The sequence below is a fragment of the Eleutherodactylus coqui genome, chromosome 13 (genome assembly GCF_035609145.1).
Source record: "Eleutherodactylus coqui strain aEleCoq1 chromosome 13, aEleCoq1.hap1, whole genome shotgun sequence".
Lineage (NCBI taxonomy): Eukaryota > Metazoa > Chordata > Amphibia > Anura > Eleutherodactylidae > Eleutherodactylus > Eleutherodactylus coqui.
Window position 1 is genome coordinate 15,869,168 of NC_089849.1, and position 23,601 is coordinate 15,892,768.

Here is a 23,601-nt window from a genome sequence, read left to right on the forward strand (position 1 = left end):
GAGGTAGTAATGCCATAATGGCAGTGGGTGGTATAAGTGGCAGTAATGCCATAATGGCAGTGGGTAGTATAAGCGGCAGTAATGCCATAATGGCAGTGGGTGATATAAGCGACAGTAATGCCATAATGGCAGTGGGTAGTATAAGAGGCAGTAATGCCATAATGGCAGTGGGTGGTATAAGCAGCAGTAATGCCATAATGGCAGTGGCTAGTATAAGCGGCAGTAATGCCATAATGGCAGTGGCTAGTAGAAGCGGCAGTAATGCCATAATGGCAGTGGCTAGTATAAGCGGCAGTAATGCCATAATGGCAGTGGCTAGTATAAGCGGCAGTAATGCCATAATGGCAGTGGCTAGTATAAGCGGCAGTAATGCCATAATGGCAGTGGCTAGTATAAGCGGCAGTAATGCCATAATGGCAGTGGCTAGTATAAGCGGCAGTAATGCCATAATGGCAGTGGCTAGTATAAGCGGCAGTAATGCCATAATGGCAGTGGCTAGAATAAGCGGCAGTAATGCCATTATGGTAGTGGGTAGTATAAGAGTCAGTAATGCCATTATGGTAGTGGGTAGTATAGGAGGCAGTAATGCCCTAATAGCAGTGGGTAGTATAAGCGGCAGCATTGCCATAAAGGCAGTGGGTAGTATAAGAGGCAGTAATGCCCTAATGGTAGTGGGTAGTATAGGAGTCAGTAATGCTATAATGGCAGTGGGTAGTACAAGAGGCAGTAATGCCATAATGGTAGTGGGTAGTATAAGCGGCAGCATTGCCATAATGGCAGTGGCTAGTATAAGCGGCAGTAATGCCCTAATAGTAGTGGGTAGTATAAGTGGCAGTAATGCCATAATGGCAGTGGCTAGTATAAGCGGCAGTAATGCCATAATGGCAGTGGCTAGTATAAGCAGCAGTAATGCCATAATGGCAGTGGGTAGTATAAGCAGCAGTAATGCCATAATGGCAGTGGGTAGTAATAATTTATCATTTCTAGATGGCTGCAATATTGCTTGCGCAGGTAAGCATCTAAAAGCCATAGAGGGCCATTGACTGAAATCTGAACTTAGCCATTCAGGTAAACTTTGTATTACAGACTGTAAGATAGCCGAGAACTGCAATCCTAAGAAGGCGGAAAAAAATAAGGACACACGGGGGATGGGGAGGAGTTTATCCAGTTAACCCTGATATCAAAGAAGAGGTTATAATGCAGAGTTGACAGAAAGTTCTAGTGCAGTCGGGCTCCTCTTTCACCAGTCCAGGGAGATGCTGCTGGAAGATGTCCAGGGAACATGATTTATCTCACTGCAGAAATCCCAGCAGGCGGCTCCTTTTATTCCTCCAGAAGGAAGTTGAGGGCAGCACGTCAGCGGGCTGGGCTGGGGAAATGCAGAGGGCTCGCAGCTCCCCCTACACACTGCACTGCAGGTCTGAGGGCTGGGAGATGCAGAAGTGCTGGCTGCTGGAGAACATGTGTGAGCTGCATCATGTCTGCAGCGCTCCCTCCACGGCCACCAGTGTCTACTCCAGCACTAGAGTCTTACAGAAGCAGTCCATTCACTGACTGCACATACCAGGCTATACACTTACAGGGGATCCATGCATTACTCCACATCTTGGGCTTTGTATGCGGCATGCACTGCTGTTTTCTTATGGTAAATGACAGACACCATGACTAAAAGTGACAGACCCCATTATAAGTCAATGACATCCATCGGGCACTGTTGGTATCTGTTATCTGACGGATCCGGGACGCCATCATTTTCATTTTTGCTCTCCTATGATTAAACAGAAAACAAAAATGACAATGTACATATGAATCCACTCTCACTTATAGTCATTCTGATACAAAGACACGATAGATAGACAGATAAATAGATAGATATGAGGTAGATAGATATAAGATATGAGATAGATATATAGATAGACTGACAGATAGATAATAGATAGATATGAGATAGATAGATAGATAGATAGATAGATAGATAGATAGATAGATAGATAGATAGATAGATAGATAGATAGATAGATAGATAGATAGATAGATAGATATGAGATGGATAGATAGATAGATAGATATGAGATGGATGGATAGATAGATAGATAGATAGATAGATAGATAGATAGATAGATAGATAGATAGATAGATAGATAGATAGATAGATAGGAGATAGATATGAGATAGATAGATATGAGATATATAGATATGAGATATATAGATATGAGGTAGATAGATGGATAGGAAGATAGAAGATAGATAGATAGATAGATAGATAGATAGATAGATAGATAGATAGATAGATAGATAGATAGATATGAGATAGATAGCTAGATAGATAGACAGATAGGAAGATAGATGTGAGATATATAGATATGAGATGCATAGATAGATATGAGATAGATAGATGATAGATAGATATGAGATAGATATAGATAGATATGAGATAGATGATAGATAGATATAGATGATAGATAGATATGAGATAGATGATAGATAGATATGAGATAGATGATAGATAGATAGATATGAGATAGATGATAGATAGATAGATATGAGATAGATGATAGATAGATAGATATGAGATAGATGATAGATAGATAGATATGAGATAGATGATAGATAGATAGATAGATAGATATGAGATAGATGATAGTTAGATATGAGATAGATAGATAGATAGATAGATAGATATGAGACAGATAGATATGAGATGGATAGATATGAGATAGATAGATGTGAGATAGATAGATAGATAGATATGAGATAGATAGATGTGAGATAGATAGATAGATAGATAGATGTGAGATAGATAGACTAGTTAGTATTATTTATAGTACCAGTGTTTCCGGTGGTGCAATGCGCCACTTACTAATATAATATATAGTGAAATGGATTGGAGTTGGTCAAAATATTTCTGTGCAAATAGTAAGTTATTGCCATTATTTGCAATTTTGCTGAGCAGTGCAAACACCTATGAATAAGAAAACGTCAGTAAATGTACAAAATAGCAATACCGATACGGCAACATTTAAACCTGTGAACATTTCCAAGGGACACAACCAGTGCTTCTGGCACTTACTAATATGGACTGTAAGGAATAAGAGTTTGCACGGAAATATTTGTACCAATAGTAAGCCATTGGCATTATTTATAATTTTCCAGAACATTGCAAACAGTGATTTATGAACTTCAGCCGCTCACTGAGGAGACATGTTTGCTTGTTGCTTTCATATATCAGCTGCATGAGATTTACGAACTTCAGCTGGTGGCTGAGGTGACATCATGGCGTGTCGCTGTCAAGTAAGCTGCATTAGCTTCACGGCGGCGTTGAGCCCTCTGTGGTAACATGTTTGCACGACAGCGATGGTTTGTTTCAACACTGGACAACGGTTGACAATTAGATGAAGGCGGGACTGGTGTTGGCAACATTAGCACTTGAGATGACATGATATCACATTCGGGAGATGTGAAGATAGCAGTGAAGGACTATGCTGCAATGTTATTAGTAATTATACACTGCCAGCTATGTATGTGGACATTTTTTTAGGTGTCATTTATTGGACTCTCCACACAGGTGTACAGCTGTCTCACAACCAGGTACAAACTGCCAGACTGAATACTGCTGTATCCATAGCAACTGAGGCCGCAGGGGTTTGTGGGGGATGTAGTTCTCCCATAATCCCTCATTCAGTGCACAAGGGTGAAGGAAATGTAATGACGTCACAATCATGTGATCAGGCTCTGCTGGTTTAAGGGGTGAAGCTAAAAGACCATGTGACTGATTACATGACAGGACATCATCACAGGCCCTGTTAGCACATGGCTGCTGTCCGGCTCTGCAGGTTTTTAATAACGTGAAGGACCTGTGATGTCATTGTCATGTGGTCAGGGGCAGAGCTTAGACACCATGTAACCGATTACATGACAGTGACAACATCACAGGTCCTGTTATCACATGGCTGCTGTCAAGCTCTGTGTTTTATATATGCTTTTGGACCTGCGATGACATCACCATCATGTGATCAGGAGGGGCGGAGCATGTGAAGCATTCACATACACTCATGGACAAGTGGTTGTTAGCACTTTGATAGATATGATTAAGAGATAGATATGAGGTAGATGAGAAATAGATATCATTGATAGATAAATGAAAGATATGAAAGAGATATATCTCATATCTATCTCTCAATCATACAATGTTATTTGTATAATGCCAACTTATTCCGCAGCGCTTTCAGGTCATTTATTTATCACACCCCCCCCCCCCCCACACACCACCACCACCACCAAGCTGAGTACTCATTTTTAAAAAATCTGAAGGATGGAAGGCTGAGTCAACCTTCAGCCAGCTACCTGAACCAGGTGGGGAATTGAACTTACAAACTGAAGGTTGAGAACGAGAGCTTAGAACTGCATTTCTGCTGCCCTAATACTCCGTGCCATCTATCTATCTGATTGATAGATACCGTATTTCCCACGAAAATAAGACCCTGTTTTATATTATTTTTTGCCCCAAAAGTGGCACCAAGTCTTATTTTCAGGGAAGCTTTTATTATACTTACCTAGCAAGTTCAGTCCAGGTCCCTCCCGCTTCTCTCTCCGCTGCTCTGACGCGCTTCCTGCAGTCCTCGGCCACTCATACAACGTCACTTCCTGGCTATGTGATTGATAAATCCCGCCTCCAGGAAGCGATGGCTGTGATTGATTCTTCGACCACTGCTCAGCCAGTCAAGGCAGCGCTAGATGAACCAATGCGATGGCTGTGATTGGTTTATCCAGAGATGCATTGATTTTCCAGAACAGAGATGGAAGAACCAACCAACAGCCATCGCGTTGTAGAGGTGGGATTTATGAATTGGCTGAGCCGCGGGCAATCACAGCCATTGTATTAGTTCATCCAGAGCTGCATTAATTGGCAAAGCAGCGGTGGAAGAACCAATCACAACCAGCGCTTCCTGGAGGTGGGATTTATGAAACCCTGTAACCAGGAAGTGATGTTGTAAGAGCGTCTGAGGACTGTGAGAACCGTGCCGAACCTCTGGAGAGCAGCAGGAGGGACCTGAACCGAGCTTGCTAGGTAATGTATTTTTTTATGTAGGGTAACCAGGGCTTATTTTTGAGGTAGGGCTTATATTTCAAGCCTCCCTGAAAATTAGGCTAGGGCTTATTTTTGGGGTAGGTGTTATTTTCAAGGAAACAGGGTAGATGAGAGATAGATATATAGATATTCCAGCAGGTAAAAAAGATGCATAGGTTAGCCACTATATATTATATACACACTGAATGGCACCTTTGTTAGAGCCCTTTTAATGATTGTGCTTTCCTGTTGGAAATTCCCCCCGTGACCCCGGAGTGCAGCATAAAGTTATGTAACAAGTTTTCTGTGGATCAGTTTCATTCTGAATCCACATTAGGGCAAAACCCCACGGTTATATCTGTGACTACGCATGCCGTTACAAAACGCAGTTGCGCATAAACGGGACCAGCAGCAGGACCAGACCCAAGCCCTTGCAGTGACCAATGCGACAATCACCTCTCCCGTGGCTCCGGCTCTTTGATGTGCCGGCTGCCGGCCAGCCAGCGCATGTGCAGAGCAGAGCCGGCGAGTGACATTTCTGTGCGGGGCTCTGTGAAAAATCCACTGCCCTTCCCTAAAAATCACTGTGGTTGGTGCCTGCAGCCGCTGCCGGCGGCCCCATGGAAAGCAATGGACACGGAGCTTCGGTCACGTGGTTTTTTTTTCACACGTGTGCAGCGCTGTTTTTTGTGCACATATGCTTGCAAAACAATGCTTGTGGGAACGAGGTCTAATAGTGTGGAAAGTATACCGAGAATGGTGTGAAAAACATCCAGTAATAGGAGATCCTGTGGATGGAAAAAACCTATCACTGAAAGGGGTCAGAGGAGGATGTCAGGAATTGATCTGACCAACAGGCGCTGCACAGCCAAGAGCAGCAGATTGTAATGCTGGTGCTGCAACTAATGTGTCCGAATGTACTATTTGCCATTCTTTAGCACGGATGATATAACAGCAAACAACCAGTTCCAGCGCCAATTGTGTCAAAGAGAAACAGTAAGATGAGACTCCAGGGGGAAAAAGAGCACGAAAATTGTATCACTGAGCAGTGGAAAAACATAACCTGGTCTGATGGATCCAGATTTCTGTTGCACTGCGCTGATGGGAGGCCTGAATCAATGACCCCTTCCTGTCAGTTGTCAACAGTTCAAGCTGGTGGAGGTGAAGTCATGACATTGTAGGCAATGTTTTTTTGCAAAAAAAATCAAATTAGCAGTGTCAACAGGGGTAAAAGGCTAACTTTACACCCACAACTCCCTCGGGGAGGCATGCACATTCCCAGTCAGCCATCTAGAACAGTCACCAGTTGGCAGCCGATTTGGTACTGAAGATTGTCAGCAAGGACATGACGATTAAACGATGGCAAAATCGCAACATAGCCAAGGGTCAATACCAAGAACCTGGGCAGAAGCACCAAGGAATGCCCAAGATACCAGGCATAAATCCTAAGGCGCAAAGGGTCAAGATTTGACAAAGTGTCTAACCATAAATGAAATACAGAACACTAGGAACTTAAGAATGCACTCCGCCGCTCCATTCATTTCAATGGGACTGCCGAATACAAGTGTTTGGCTATTTCCAGCAGTCCCACTGAAATGAATGCAGTAATTGCATGCATACCCTATTCAAGCTCCTGCACTCTGCATGGGGATAGGGAGACATGGGACCTCCATTTATGGGATTGATTGGGGTCTTGGTCCTCCACTGATACCTCCACTGATCAGCCTTTTATCACCTATCTCGTGACAAAAGTCATTTCTGGGGATACACCTTTAATATGGTCCCTGATACCAACTGGTCACAGACCGGTTTAGATATGGAGTTTGATCATCTCCCCTTCATCACTTGGATGGGAATAGCAGAATGTGGACAGTTCAATCAATCAATCATGAACGAATAGCTAAGCACTAGCTGTAATTGGCTGAGCGCTCAGCCAATAGCTGAGCACTAGCTGTAATTGGCTGAGCACTCAGCCAATCAGCACAGTCCTTTCAGGAGGCGGGAATTTTTAAATTCACGCCTGCTGAAAGTGCTGGACAGCAGTGCCGGGGAGTCAGCCGGAGGACGCGTCTGAGCGGCGGAGAGGTGAGTTAATTTTTTTTCCTTTTTTTAACCAGTGAATGATGATTTTTCAGGGAAGGGCTTATATTTCAAGCCCTTCCCCGAAAATCATACTGCGGGGCTTGCCAGAAACCACTGCTTTCAATGGGATCGGCAGCAGTGCCGACCCCATTGAAAGCAAGGGGATAGCATGCTGCACTTCTGCCACAATTGTCAAAGCTGTCACATCTGTGGCAGAGGATTCTTTCATCCCGGCGGGGATGAAGAAAACTCCTGCCAGCAGAAGTCCGTGGTATTCTCCCTATGTTTTCAATGGGGCTAGCGCTGCTGCCACTGGCCCCATTGAAAACACTGGCAATGTTCCAGCGATTTTCTTGCGCTGCGAGGCGAGTGTTTTCACTTGCTCTCTCACCGCAAGATAGAGAAAAACGCCAGTGGGTGTCCACCCTGACACTGTGAAAAAAAAATAAAAAAATAATGGCAGACTTGATGTTTTTTCCCCCTGCCCTACAATAAAATGAATCATGTATATTTTATACATCATATGCAACCAAAAATCATAATAAAAACTAGAGCTCGCCCGGCATCATACGAGCCCTCATACCATCATGGCGATGGAGAGATAAAACAATTATTGGCTTTTGGATTGTGGAGATGAAAATCCCCCAAAAATCATCACATCCTTGGGTCCAAAATAGGCCATGTCACTAAGGGGTTAAACAAACCTAGAAAATGAGTTAGGCCTCACTCACATAGGCGCTTTTTAACCGCGATTTGAATGCCGTGTTAATCGCGGTATAATCCTCCCGTTGGAATCAATAGGGCCTTGCAGACATGCGGTCGATCGCGGCTCTGGACGGCGCCTTCGACTACCACGATTTTCGAGTGGAGCCTGTTCTATCTTTGTCCATGTATTGCACCTCGTCACCCATCACAATGATGGGGTGCGCTAATACACGCTGCAGCCGAAAGCGAAAGCCACGTTCATGTGTGAGAGTGGCCTAAAAGGGCATGAACTAAAGATGGCACAAATGTACTTGTGAACTGGTTCTGTTGCCCACATGACATGGGAGCAGTGAGAGGTAGAGATGTGCGCGGTGCTGGCAGCAGGCATCGATAGAACAAGTGTCCGGTCAGCAGTATCACGCAGGACATCCACATCCACTCTCAGCGCACTATGTGGTTCAGCAGGTCCTGCTGGCAGCTCGGTGCCCCCGGACGTTTCTGTCAATTCCTCAAGCACTCACCCGTATCCCAATGAGCACAGAATGGCAGCACCTATGCTGTGCAAACAGCTTTTATATGATGGGCATTTGCAGCGGAAGCTTTAAGAAAGCCTCTGTTTTACTGACGCAGTTTGTGATTCCAGCTAAAATAACTAACTTCCTAAAATAATAACTACTCAGTGGAAACGCATCACAAACAATAGAGAATGCTACAAAGAGTTCAAGTGAAGCTTTTGTACAGAGATCCTCCGAGCAGGCCGAGTGGGGGAGATGGCAGAGCTCCGGCTGCACGATGACGGCTGGACCATTACACAACCATTTAAATCACTGGATTATCAAGGATTCTGGACTATTGGATTTCAGATTAATGGATCTCATTACAGTACTCACATTTTCAGGTAGATTTTCAAAATATGATGATGTGTGTACAGGAGGAAAAACAGTATTTTGACTTGTAAAGTGCAGTGGAATATGTTGGCTCTATGTAAAAATTATTTGTGGCCATTATATGACTCGTATCCTGCATTTATCACTAGTTTTCCCCTCTGCAGGCTCCATACCTACTTCTCAGTCTTCTTTAAGTTGGTAGGTGTAGACTGCTGCTGTAATGTCTCCTTACACTGCACACATAGGAGAACAAGAACTCTTCTCTATCTCTCTGAGCTGGTGGGTGTAGACTAGCTGCTGTAATGTCTCCATACACTGCACACATAGGAGAACAGGATCTCTTCTCTATCTCTCTGAGGTGGTGGGTGTAGAATAGATGCTGTAATGTCTCCATACACTGCACACATAGGAGAACAGGATCTCTTCTCTATCTCTCTGAGCTGGTGGGTGTAGACTAGCTGCTGTAATGTCTCCATACACTGCACACATAGGAGAACAGGATCTCTTCTCTATCTCTCTGAGGTGGTGGGTGTAGAATAGATGCTGTAATGTCTCCATACACTGCACACATAGGAGAACAGGATCTCTTCTCTATCTCTGAGCTGGTCGGTGTAGACTGCTGCTGTAATGTCTCCATACACTGCACACATAGGAGAGCAGGATCTCTTCTCTATCTCTGAGCTGGTGGGTGTAGACTAGCTGCTGTAATGTCTCCATACACTGCACACATAGGAGAACAGGATCTCTTCTCTATCTCTCTGAGCTGGTGGGTGTAGACTAGCTGCTGTAATGTCTCCATACACTGTACACATAGGAGAATGAGAACTCTTCTCTATCTCCCTGAGCTGGTGGGTGTAGACTAGCTGCTGTAATGTCTCCATACACTGTACACATAGGAGAATGAGAACTCTTCTCTATCTCCCTGAGCTGGTGGGTGTAGAATAGATGCTGTAATGTCTCCATACACTGCACACATAGGAGAACAGGATCTCTTCTCTATCTCTCTGAGCTGGTGGGTGTAGAATAGATGCTGTAATGTCTCCATACACTGCACACATAGGAGAACAGGATCTCTTCTCTATCTCCCGGAGATGGTGGGTGTAGATTGCTGCTGTAATGTTTCCATACACTGCACACATAGGAGAACAAGAACTCTTCTCTATCTCTCTGAGTTGGTGGGTGTAGACTGCTGCTGTAATGTTTCCATACACTGCACACATAGGAGAACAGGATCTCTTCTTCTGTCTCCCTGAGCTGATGGGTGTAGACTAGTTGAGATGATGTCTCAATACACTGCACACATAGGAGAACATGATCTCTTCTTCTGTCTCCCTCAGCTGGTGGGTGTAGACTAGTTGATGTGATGTCTCCATACACTACACACATAGGGGAACAGGATCTCTTCTTCTGTCCTCCTGAGCGTGGTGAGTGTAGACTAGCTAATATGATGTCTTCATACACTGTACACATAGGAGAGCAGGATCACTTCTCTATCCCTCTGTAGCACACCCTCATAAGTAACAGCTGCATGGAGGCCAATATACAGCAGCACTGAACAGTGTAGGTGTAATTTCAGTACTGATTTCAGATACAACACAAATGCTGCCATAGTAAACATGTCTCCTTCTGCTTGCCTCTCCTTCCAGCAGCATTTTCCTACTCCCTCACCTCTCCATAGACTTCTATGGGCAGCATGAGATAGCAGCAAGAAACACCCCACCCTCTACATCCTGCAATCTGTCTTGTTGTCTTTGTTATTAGAGGCAGACTTTGTATAACAGGCTGTTGACACTGAATTAGAAGGAAGGAAGACTCCTAGTGGACAGAGGAATTTTTCCGCACAAAAACGTAATTTTAGTAAAGTAGAGTAAAATGTACTTTTCCTGGTTATCACACTGGCTGTCACATAAACACGCGTTTCTTCTAATGGCTGTGAGGGGTTTAAATATTGAGAGTTTGCTACAATTGTATTTAGTGTGGCCAATCCTATGTGACCCCACACTGACACTTTATCTGCATTGATACATTGTATAAAACTCAGGACAGAAGAGAGACTTGTGCTGCCGAGGTCTCCACTGGATACACCTGTAACCAACCTTTAACAGTGAGAACGTTTAGGTCTGAACAGCAACCATTTTTTGAGATTGATGAGTTGAAAGAAAAAGTATACTAGAAAATGGGCTAAATTTATTAGAGTTTTTCACTATAGGAGTAGAACTCTTCCTTGAAATTAAAATGGAAAGGACTAGTTTCACACATTTAGAGCTTATTCAGACGTCCGTATATCGGACGGGTTTTCATGCCCGGCCGATATACGCTGTCCCCCTCTGCACTGAGCTCCCGCCCCCTCTCCACTGTTTGCAATGGGAGGGCGGGACAGGGCGGAGCTAAGTTTCACCCCGCCCATTGCAAATAGTGGCGAGGGGTAGAGAGAGGGCGGAGAGCTCAGTGCACTGCTCCCGACCCGGCCCGGCCTGCCTCCTTTCCCTGCACAGCGTATATTGGTCGGGTGTGAACACCCAGCCGATATACGGACATCTGAATAAGCCCTTAGATTGAGAACAGTCTCACTAAAAAAAGCAGAAAAGACACAAGAATGTCCGTAAACAGAAATAAGCCAACATATGGAAACACACAATAAAATACAGACCTCCAGTTACATTGTTTTACCTCAAAGGCCAAGATTTGTCTGTCATAAAATAGATTTTCTTGCTGAAGGGTTGTAAGTAACCAAAAATTTGAAATTCGATGTTGCAAACTGAATATTCAGCGTGTCCATCAGTAATTGGAGTAGCTAATCTTGTAGTCCTAACTGAATCTCCTGGTTGGATGCTACAGCTGTGGAGCAATTCAATGGACAGAGCAGAGAGTACTCCTTGCAGAAGACCTTGTGGCGGCAGGGCACAGGAGTATCACAGTTCTTATTGCTGTGGATATTAAGCATATTGCAAAAGTACTTTAATACTCCTCCTCCTCCATAACCAAGCACTGTCAGCAGTTTTGCATTTAAAGGGCTTTTCCAAGCATAAAATGGAAATTCGTAAAATGCTGGAATCTAGGAAGTACAGCTAAGTAGCAGCAACCCGTAGCGTTAATCGGTACTGGTGTATCTTGTCTCCACCAGAAGAATGGTTGGACACAAAATGCACGCCGACAACCAACGCCCACTACTTGATTGGCTGGGAAGGAGAATGGGTGTCCATCATCTCCCCGGCTGCTGACGACCCTGTCACTCTTCCCCCGCCGGGGTGCCATGTGCCCTCTCACTGCTGGCAACCCTGTAAGTGACTTTTCTTGCTGCTCTCTCATTATTCACTTGCCAGTTGCAGCTCTCCAGTGTGACGGTCGCGAGGAGACTGACAGTGCAGGAGCCAGAAAGGGGACAAGGGAGAGCGCTGGAGGGGTGAGTGTCACAAGGCGGGAGGGGAGATGATGGGCACCCATTCTCTTTTCCAGCCAATCAAGTTGTGGGCGTTGGTTGCAGGCGTGCATTTTGTCTCCACCTTCTTTGGTGGAGACAAGATACACCAGTACTCCTTTGATCTGTCGTTCTGAACCCTCTTCTTTATCCCCTGCTTCGCCGATCGGCCACTGTATTTACATCCATCATGTCCGCAGGAGACTGTTACCTACAACTTCCAGCATACATAGAGCTTGTTTAATGGCCAGCGCTGTAACTCTGCCCACAGTCAACGGGTCCTACAACTTACCAGCACGAACCCCCCCTGCTGAAGCAGACAGACAGGAGCTTCCAGCACTCTGAACTGCATGAGCCATAGAGCACAGTGCTTCCTGCCCTGTCCTCCCATCCTGTACTGCTCACAGGATGTTGGAGGCTATGGACAAGGGAGCAAGTAGCAAATAAGGACAAGATGTCAGAGGAAGTGGAGATATTATTCGGAGTCATGGGACATAGAAGATGAACAGAGTAACTAGACAAAGTATAGCGAACCTATGGTATTATTGTATCTTGATGCCACCGGAAGCTAGGGGTTTGACAGCAGGAACCCCCGTCACACCCCTAGCTTCCGATTGGGTCAAGCCTTGAAGGTCCTAGCAGTGTGGGGATTAACTTCATGCTCGGATGGAGGGTTATGCTTAGGGCTGGTTTCAGTATTAACCACAACACTGAAACGAACCCTTACCCTAACCCTCCATGCCAGCCCCACTCTCACCCAGCGCTGTCTCCGGAGTTCGATTGCAGTGTCCCACTCCCCTCCAGCCTCCGCGTCCCCCTCTCCGACTCACTGTCACCCAGGGTTCTGCTGGCATCGCCTCAGGTTCCCTGCTCCCTCAGTGTCCACTGCCGCTGGCTAGTGCAGGAAGTTCGCCGGGAAAGCCGCTCTGCCGCGCTGCCCAGTGGAGGGAGGCCGCCGGGGAAGGCGCTCTGCTGCCGCTGCTCCCTCAGTGTCCGGTGCCGCTGCACAGTGCAGTGAGCCTCTGCATACCCTCCCTCCCTGGCTCACTATCACCGAGCCCTGTGCTGGCGCCGCTGCAGGTCCCCTGCTCCCTCAGTGTCGACCGCTGCTGGCCAGTGCAGGGAGTCTGCCGTGGAGGCTGCTCTGCTGACGCTGCTCCCTCAGTGTCTGCCGCTGCTGCCCAATGGAGGGAGGCTGCCAGGGAAGGCGCTCTGCCGCCGCCACTCCCTCAGTGTCCGGTGCTGCTGCATAGTGCAGTGAAGCCGCCAGGGAAGCCGTCTGCCGCCACCGCTCCCTCACTGTCCACCGCCACTGGGCAGTGCAGGCAGGCTGCCTGGGAAACTGCTCTGCCACCGCTGCCCAGTGCAGGCAGGCTGGCAGGGAAGCCGCTATGCCGCTGCCAGTCCCTCACTGTCAGGGGCCGCAGCCCACTGCAGGGAGTTCGCCCCAGGAAAGCCGCTGGAACGCCGGGTAAGCCACTGTTAGTGAGTGCCAGGACCTGAGAGGGGGGCATGGCTGGCCTGTCAAGCAGCCTGTATCTTGTCACAACCCACACTTCCAGTGGTGACAAGATACAAGAATACCCGAACCTATTACGAAACAACGTATTCTGATGATGTACATTAGCTTTTAAAATGTTAGTCTGTGCCCTTTAAGTGAGTTGCAGTACCAGGTACAGCCACAATCATATGTGCAGTGCTGTGCCTGGGTACAGTATGATGGACACACACCACTTGCTAAAAGTGTACCTAATCTTTCAGGTCACGTTTCAGAATAAGTTGCCATATGTGTGTTCATGGGGGATATTCCTATTTCTAGCAATTATATGACTTACATTCTGCATTTACCATTAGTTTTCATCTCTGCAGGCTCCAACTCTAATTCTCAGTCTTTCTTGAGTTGGTGGGTGTAGACTAGCTGCTATGAGGTCTTCATATCTATCTCTTGTACGCAGAGAAGTAGCAGCATGGTAGATGTTACAAAGAAGTTCTGAGCAGTGTAGATGTGATTCCAGTAGCTGTAAGACAGTAAAACACTTACTATTAGCTGCAGTGGCATATCTGTGTGCGTCTCTACTTCTCCCTCACCGGATTCCTCCACAGACTTCTATTGGCAACATGTAACCTCATCCCTTAGTGAGCGGTTAGTATATCTCGTCTACCAAGACAGATCTTAGCAATTTTGCGAACATTTTTGGGGGGAGTTTGTGTGGAGGGGAGAGAAACCTGATATGTGGAAAAAGAAGCATTTTTCTCTGAAAAGATGGATCACAGGGTTTGTTATAATCGCCTGTTTGTTGAACTGTTAGTGACCAATCAGTCTCTCACCTTTCAGTGCAAATCCTAGCTGAATTTAATTATATACAAAAATGAGCAAAAATAGCTAAAAAGTTGATTTAGCAACTCAAATTTGCTAAACCCGTTTTCAGGATCTGCAGAGACTTAACATCCATTCATAACAAGTGCTCAGTAGAGCAAGCACAATTTGTACAAACATTTCATCAATCGCCAACCCTCCCCCCACCATCAGAGCCTAGAAGCTGCTGACGGTATGTCAGAGAGAAGACCAATACATCTAAATAATGCATCCACCCTAAAAACATCCTTCTGCCTTCCCTACTGTACAATGTCATTCACGAGGAGACACGCATGACCAAGGTGAAGCCACGAGCCACGGTAATGACATAGAGGTGTGCTGCAGTTTAATGGAAGGGGCAGAATTCCTTCCTGGCTCTAAATACATCAATCAATATACATTTATGCATGAGGCACAAAGTGTCTGTGTGTTGTGTGGTCTGTGATCCATCCGAGAACGTCGTACTCACAGGCAGGCCTCATGCAGTTGCCATACAGAGCAGGAGGGCACTTGGAGGGGCTTCTGGTTGCCCAAACCCCCCTGCAGGCAGGACCATATTTTGCCCTAGGAAAAAGCGTACAGAGACTCCGGCACCACCAAATGTTACAAGGTTTTGTTTTTGTGGACTTGGAATAGTTTCCAACATGAATGGTGCCCAAGTCTCTGCACGCTTTTTCCTGTGGATTGTCCCCGGGGTCTGGCCCGGCGCTACCCACCGTGCACCTTAGTTTTATCAGGATTGGTGCAGTGAATTGTGTAAAAAGCAGCTTTGCCAAATGATCCCTGGCCTAAAGTTTTGCTACAGTTTTGCTGTGATTTGAGAAAAAAACAGCAGTAAAACACATTGTGCAATGATCCCAGGACCTACCAAAAGGCCCTTTAGAGGGAAGATCACATGACTCTGTAGGTCCTCAAGCAAAACGGAGTGAGCAGCAAGAAGGCGAAGGAGAATGTGAGCCAAGTGCATGTACAGGTATATGGGGTCGGACTTTATTTAAAGGGTTTTAATTAATTTAGGAGTCTGGTGCTGTATTTAGTGGGTTTAGAGATTCCATTTATTTAGTGGGTCAGCGAAGGGAAGTTACTTAGTAGGGCCGGTCTGGGACTGAATTTATTGACAGGGTCTGTATTTAGTGAGTCTTTGGTCTGCCTTTCTTTATGGCACATGTCCTGTATCTACATTTAGGGAGTCTGTATTTTTTTCATATGGTCTATTCTGAGCCTGTATTTAGAGGCCTGAAGAAGAAACTAGCGCAGCAGTGTGAGCGGGCCTGATAACAGCGAGTACAGCCGCCTCAGTGCTGTTGTGCACCCACCTCTCCCCTACTATGTTGTTGGAGAAGGGGCCAGACCATGGCTGTGAGTGCTGGCCGCAAGCTGAACCCCCCCTTTAAAAATCCTGTGTTTGCCCTGCAGAAATAAATATAGATGCATAAGGCCGCCTGCACACGGGTATATTGGCATTACGGAATCCAGGGCAGGCGCCTGCCCCCGGGTACCGCAGCAAATACCGTCCAGAATATGCTATGGAAAAATGCATTTTCCTGCACATGAGTAAAAATCAATTGCAATTTTCCGCTCGTGGAGAAAAAAAATCGCAGCATGCTCTATGTTTGTGCGGTGGCCACACGGGCGGCTTCCACTGAAGTCAATGGAAGCCGTCCAACCTGCAGCCCTTTTGCAATTAACACTGCATAAAGGTGGCTGTACCCGCGTGATCGCCTAGCGATGGCACGGGAAAATCTCTACTGTACATGTCCATCGACTCGCCGGCCGGACCATCCGCAGTACAGAAGGATTGGAGAAATGACAGCTATGCCGTCGGCCTCACACAGGTAGTTTTGCTACATTGTATCCATGCTGATTTACTATGTGTAAGGCTCCATGCTTCCTGTGTCCAGCACAGGTCAGTAGTCCGTATTTACATGAGCCATTGTCTCTGGTGAGCTCCATCAGATTATGGTCTGGATGGAACGTGCACAAAAAAATGACCCATTACTTGCTATAATCTTATGTCACAGACGGCACCCATAGAAGAAGGGGGCAAAAACAGGTTGGACAGACTTGATGGGCCTCACAAAACAAAAAGTACATCCAAAAAACAACCAACACCACTCAGCAAATACAAAAGAAGACAATCTTTATTAACAACATTAGTATGACACAGAACAACTCAAAACAGTACAAGATAACATGAAAGTCTCTGGCGGCTGGACAAGCAATAAAGTCACAACCAGCAGCTCACAAACTAGGAGACAAGGTCTACAAGGAGCAAACCGTCCGATCACAAGAATATGCAAAAATACTAAATACACACCAAGACGTTCATAGAACAAAAGGCTAAAGTGCATAAAATGTGCAGAGGTAGGCATTCCTAAATCCAAGAGACTATACACAAGGATATGGTCTACAGGTCCCAAACACGGAATCCATGGATTGCCCCAAAATGCATGAATAATACAGGCTGAAATACATAGACAGTAAACATAGTATGTTAGGCTGAAGGGAGACAATGTCCATCCAGTTCAGCCTGTTTCCATTGTTGATCCAGAGGAAGGCAAAAACCCCAATGAGGCAGAAGTGAGGACTGGAGTTCAGGAAACACTGAGCTAGACAACGGGATTGGCAAAGGAGCTGTCCAGCAAGCCAGCAGCTTAGTGAGAAGAGTCAGGAGCTTCTTAGGTGGCGGCTCAAAACCACTCTGAAACTAGAAGACACTTCTGTTGTTTTTTGTATATCTGTAGCTTTGGGGGTTATGTATACTAATATGGGTGAACTCATTCAGTAGGCGAGAAATAGATACTTAAAGAGGTTGTACCGAGATTGCAAGTTATCCCCTATCCAAAGAATAGGGGATAATTAATGATTGGTAGGGGTCTCACGGCTGAGACCCCAGCCAATCTCCAGAATGGGACTCGCATGCCCTGTTCTGCCGGTCACTGATGAGGTCACTTCTCCCTCCACAGTAACATAGCATAAGGGTAGCGATGGCCAAACATGTGCAGTTAACGCTCCATTCATTTCAATAGGGCTGATGAAAATACCCGAATGGGTGCGCTCAGGTATCTCGACAGTCCCACTTAAAGTGGATGCCTCGTTAGTGCGCTTGTGTGATCAGTGCCTCATTGCAGGGGGAGCAGTAACCCAGCAGAGAGGAGGACAGGGGCACAGGACTCCTGATCTTGAGATCAGTGGGTATTTTAGCAGCAAGACAAGCAAGTTATGCCCTATCATATTTATAGGGGGAAACTTCGGATCTTGGTACAACGCCTTTAAAGGGATATTCCAGTATCCACAGGATAGGTGATAATTACCTGATTGCTGGGGGTCTGACTACTGGAAGCCCTGCCGATCACAAAAACAAAGCCCATGTACCACCAAATGAATGATGCCGAGGCTGCGCATATGTGCTTCCACTATTCATTTCAATGGGACTGCTGGAGGTAACAGAGTGTGAGCAAATCTCCAGCAGTCCCACTGAAATGAATGCTGCACTGGCGTACATGTACCTTTGGGGTCCCAGTAGTTAGACCCGACCAATCATAAATTCATCTTACAGGAATATCCCTTTAAGCCAGGATCCAGAAAGTCATATACAGAGCAAAAAAATATCTTCATAGGCGGAAAATGTGCATCGGTTGTCTTTAGTGAAAACGTGTCCCAAGAATTAGGCTGAACAGAAATTCTTCCCACAGCCAAGCAGCTGGCGCTGCGAGCCACTGCGGATGACAGATCTCATGTAGTAAGCGGCGCCGGCACCTGTTCCTTCAGTTCACAGGGTTGTGCAGCAATCTATGTCACAGTCCTCCAGGGGTAATGGCAGTAATATCCCCGCTTCACTGTAATATAACGGTGCTGAGATAAATCTGGAACCGATGGTAATGGCTTCATATTTGTGAGACTTTCTCATGAACTAATAATATGGCAGAAGCACCGGTCTGCACTAGAGATATACAGGAATAATCACAATATTCAAGCTCCATAAACATGTAATATGTGCATCACACTACACAGATAGACATAACATGTTCAATATCTGTAAATACTTTGACTTGCAGGATTTTGTCCTGGTATTCATTTATATAATGTTTTATCTTTGATCTGTGCCTACATCATTACAGCGAGAGACAAGGAGATAGTAATATCTGTACTTACAACGTTTACTGGGTGAGAGAGGGAGGCAGTGCTATCTGTATATACATCACATACAGGGAGAGACAGGGAGGCAGTACTATCTGTATATATATCAGATACAAGGAGAAACAGGGAGACAGTACTATCTGTACCTACATCATATACAGGGAGAAACAGGGAGGCAGTACTATCTGTACCTACATCATATACAGGGAGAAACAGGGAGGCAATAGTATCTGTACCTACATCACATACAGGGAGAGATAGGGAGGCAGTACTATCTGTACCTACATCACATACAGGGAGAGATAGGGAGGCAGTACTATCTGTATATACATCATATACAGGGAGAAACAGGGAGGCAGTACTATCTGTATATACATCATATACAGGGAGAGATAGGGAGGCAGTACTATCTGTACCTACATCACATACAGGGAGAGATAGGGAGGCAGTACTATCTGTACCTACATCACATACAGGGAGAGATAGGGAGGCAGTACTATCTGTATATACATCATATACAGGGAGAAACAGGGAGGCAGTACTATCTGTATATACATCATATACAGGGAGAGATATGGAGGCAGTACTATCTGTACCTACATCACATACAGGGAGAGATAGGGAGGCAGTACTATCTGTACCTACATCACATACAGGGAGAGATAGGGAGGCAGTACTATCTGTACCTACATCACATACAGGGAGATACAGGGAGGCAGTACTATCTGTACCTACATCACAAACAGGGAGAGATAGGGAGGTAGTACTATCTGTACCTACATCATATACAGGGAGAAACAGGTAGGTAGTACTATCTCTGCCTACATTATATACAGGGAGAAACAGGGAGGCAGTACTATCTATACCAACATCATATACAGGGAGAAACAGGGAGGCAGTACTATCTGTGCCTCCATCATATACAAGGAGAGGTGAGGAGGCAGTACTATCTGTATATACATCATATACAAGGAGTAACAGGGAGGCAGTACTATTTCATAGACTGGTAGAGTTGGAAGGGACCTCCAGGGTCATCGGGTCCAACCCCCTGCTCAGTGCAGGATTCACTAAATCATCCCAGACAGATGTCTGTCCAACCTTTGTTTGAACACTTCCATTGAAGGAGAACTCACCACCTCCTGTGGTAACCTGCTCCACTCACTGATCACCCTCACTGTCTAATATCTAATCTGTGTCTCCTCCCTTTCAGTTTCATCCCATTGCTTCTAGTCTTTCCTTGTGCAGATGAGAATAGGGCTGATCCCTCTGCACTGTGACAGCCCTTCAGATATTTGTAGACAGATATTAAGTCTCCTCTAAGCTAAACATTTCCAGATCCTTTAACAGTTCCTCATAAGACATGATTAGCTCTGAACTTTCTCCAGTTTGTCTATGTCTTTTTTAAAGTAGGGTGCCCAGAACTGGACACAGTATTCCAGATGAGGTCTGACTAAGAAAGAGTAGAGGGGGATAATTACCTCACGTGATCTAAATTCATGCTTCTCTTAATACATCCCAGAATTGTGTTTGCCTTTTTGGCTGCTGCATCACATTGTTGACTCATGTTCAGTCTATGGTCTATTAATATACCCAAGTCTTTTTCACATGTGCTGCTGCTTAGCCCAGTTTCTCGCATCCTGTATTTGCTTTCTTCATTTTTCTTGCCCAGATGTAGGATTTTGCATTTCTCCTTGTTAAATACCATTCTGTTAGTTGACGCCCACTGTGCAAGCTTTTATAGATCTTTTTGAATACTCTCTCTTCCCTAGTGTTAGCTATCCCTCCTAGCTTTGTGTCATCAGCAAATTTGATCAGTTTCCCCTCAATTCCCTCCTCCAGATCATTTATAAAAATGTTGACCAACACTGGGCCTAGGACAGAGCCTTGTGGTTCCCCACTTGATACATTCTTCCACTTGGATGTGCAGCCATTTATGACCACTCTTTGAGTACAATCACTCAGCCACCTGTGAATCCACCTAACAGTTGCCTTCTCAATTCCATATTTGGTCATTTTTGCAATAAGTATGGTATGAGATACTTTGTCAAATGCTTTACTAAAGGCAAGATATACTATATGCACTGCATTTCCCTAATAAAATCCAGTTGGTGATTCTGTCATAGAAGGAAATTAGATTCATCTGGCATGACTTGTTTGTTACAAACCCATGCTGGCTCTGGTTAATTACTCCATTCTCATCCAAGTACTTGCATACGTGCTGTTTAATTTATTCACAGATCTTTCCCAGTATAGAAGTCAGGCTCACAGGTCTGTAGTTTCCTGGATCCACCTTCTTCCCTTTTTTTAAGATAGGGACAACATTTGCCCTTTTCCAATTTTCTGGAACTTCTCCTGTTCTCCAGGAATTTTCAAAGCTTATGACAAGTAGTTCAGCAATTATCTCTGCTGCTTCATTTAGTATCTGTCAGGTTTGTGATGCTGGAGTCTGTTGTTCTACAGGGTTCCAGGAGCATGCCTTCACAGGTGAGGGATAGTTTAGCTGGGTGCGTGTGGTGTACTCAGGTAAGCCAATCCCCAGGGTCTGAGCTCATATATAAATATAGGCCCCTGTCTGTGTCTGTTTGATGTCCAGGGTGAGCAGTCATGTTACCTTTGTGTTGCAGGTTGCTGTGTGACTTGTGTTGTTACCTTTGTGTTGCAGCTTGCTGTGTGACTTGTGTTCTGTTACCTTTGCGGTGCAGCTTGCTGTGTGAACTGTGTCCTGTGCTGCTGGATCAAGTGTGTCATTAGAGTAGGGACCGTGACACACGAGGACCCTTGATCGCTGGGCACGCGGCTTAAGTAGCTTAGCCAATTCACACAAAACACAAGAGATGGAGCAACCAACAGCCCTGCTCTGGGGTGAGGTAAAGGCAGCACATTAATCGATTATGGACTACTGCCAAGGATGACAAAAAAAACCCAAAAAACAGGGAAACAGTAAAGTAGTGGAAAAGTTTCCAAATCCACAAAACAGGCAAAATATATGAATGGAACAGTTGCAGCAACAGTGTTGTACTCGGTTGCAATTTCCTTGACTGCACAATTCCTTTTTGTTAGAACAATTCTTGACATCCTCCCCTGACCCCTTTTGGCGATGAGGTGTTTATATCCACAGGATCGACTTTTCGCTGAATGTTTTTTCTTGATTACACCATAATCAGTATAGTCTCCACACTGTTATATGAGAAAAACTCATGGGGATGGCAGTAAAATCCTGACCCTGGCTAGCCTAGCACCGATGACCCGGCCTCGTTGGAAGTTGCTCAAATCGCTGGATTCTCCCATCTAATGTGGATTTACACTGAAACTGATCCACGGAGAACTTGTCACGTGATTTTATGCTGCACTCCGGGGGCATGCGGAGAATTACCATACAGGGAAGCTCCAGTTGAGCAAGGGCTGGGAGGGGGGGGGGGGGGGTAAATAAAATGGTAAATCACTGCAAACAGTGCAATTTTCTAATATACTTTTTACATTAATACTTCATGGTTTTCAAGAGCTCTGCTTGCTGCCATTAAATGAGAAGCTTCATTGTTACTTCTCCAGGCTGAAGACCTGTGCTGATCATAAACAGGCTGAACTAGATGGACATTGTCTTACTATCTTAGTATGTGCTGATTACATATGTACCCGGCTGGACTGTAATAAGCCTACCGCCTGCATGATTATCAGATGATCGGGTTACATTTTTAGCCTTGTAACAAAAAATATTTGATTATGGACAATTAATATATATAAATAGTATGAATGTAAACTGCGCAGTAGCAGACACCGCCGAATATACCAGAAAACAACTTGTCTAATTTCTGTATATACCGAGAGACATATGTCAAGATAAGATAAGACTATCAAGAAGGTTAATTGGCAGCATTGATGCCTTTAGGCTGGGCTCCCACGGGGCGGATTCCCGACGGAAATCCCGCGGCGAAAAACCGCAAGATTTCCACCGGAAGAACCGCTGCTTCAAAACCCGCGGCGGTTTTGAAGCGGACCAGCCGCTCGCTCTTCCGCTGCAGCCGGCGCTCCCATAGAGGAGAGCCGGCCGCAGCGTAAAAAAATAAATAAATAGACATGCTGCGGTCGGCAAATCCACGCCGCAGCAGCGGCTTCTGCCGGCTTAGCCGCAGCGGATTTGCCGTCCCGTGTGGATGAGATTTCTGAGAAATCTCGTCCACATGGCTGGCTAATCCCGGGATTAGTGGCCGCATGCAGATTTGCCACGGCAAAATTCTGCATGGAATTTCCGCGGCAAATCCGCCCCGTGTGAACCCAGCCTCAATGTAATATTAACATATAAAGTACTCATGGACTAGATATGTATATACAAGTGAGTTTTGAATTAATACCTATGCCACAGGATAATCATGAAATGTATTAGATAAGTCACATGACCATGTTCTTAGCTATGTACAGGGACACATATGCTGAGATGAGATAAGAACTTTGGGCTACTTGGCCTCTTGGCACTCAGTCAAGAGGTTATTCACTGCAACTTAATAGTTTCTGGAAGGTATGCAAATGAAGAATCAGAATGTATCCAGTGATAGCCATGTAATGTCTAAGAAGTAACCAATCAGAGGTCGGATTGAGAACTGTCCAAAGAACTATGATATTTATTAGAATAATGAGATGTGACCAATGGACATGAAGAGTTAAACTGACCTACGAACAATGTTGGATTGAAAACTAACCAATAAACCTGCATAGTTAATTGACCAATGATGTTGTGACACCCCAATGTAAGGGGGCTATAAGTAAAGAAGCCCGACATCGATTGGGTGGGAATTCTTCTTGAATCCATAACTGTGTGGGCTCTGTCATTTAGTTCCTCCGTCATATAACGTACTGAAGTCTAGGTGTGAGCAGCCCTACTGCACGGCCCACCTGGACTTCAGTTGCCTGCTGTCCCTCATCAGGCTATCGCCGTAGCATGGGTCACCTG

At 45.3% G+C, this 23,601-nt stretch overlaps 1 long non-coding RNA gene across 2 annotated transcripts in view; it reads right to left on the reverse strand.

The window, feature by feature from the left end:
- The window catches only part of LOC136587757 (uncharacterized), a 206,818-nt gene that overhangs the window by 61,910 nt on the left and 121,307 nt on the right, over nt 1-23,601 (reverse strand). The window contains exons 2-3 of one of the 2 annotated variants that reach the window (XR_010787489.1): nt 14,009-14,178; nt 1,581-1,768 (exon numbers count right to left, since the gene is read on the reverse strand). This is a non-coding gene — a long non-coding RNA (uncharacterized lncRNA). The remainder of the gene's footprint in view (nt 1-1,580; nt 1,769-14,008; nt 14,179-23,601) is intronic. The other variant, XR_010787490.1, reaches the window with a different exon arrangement.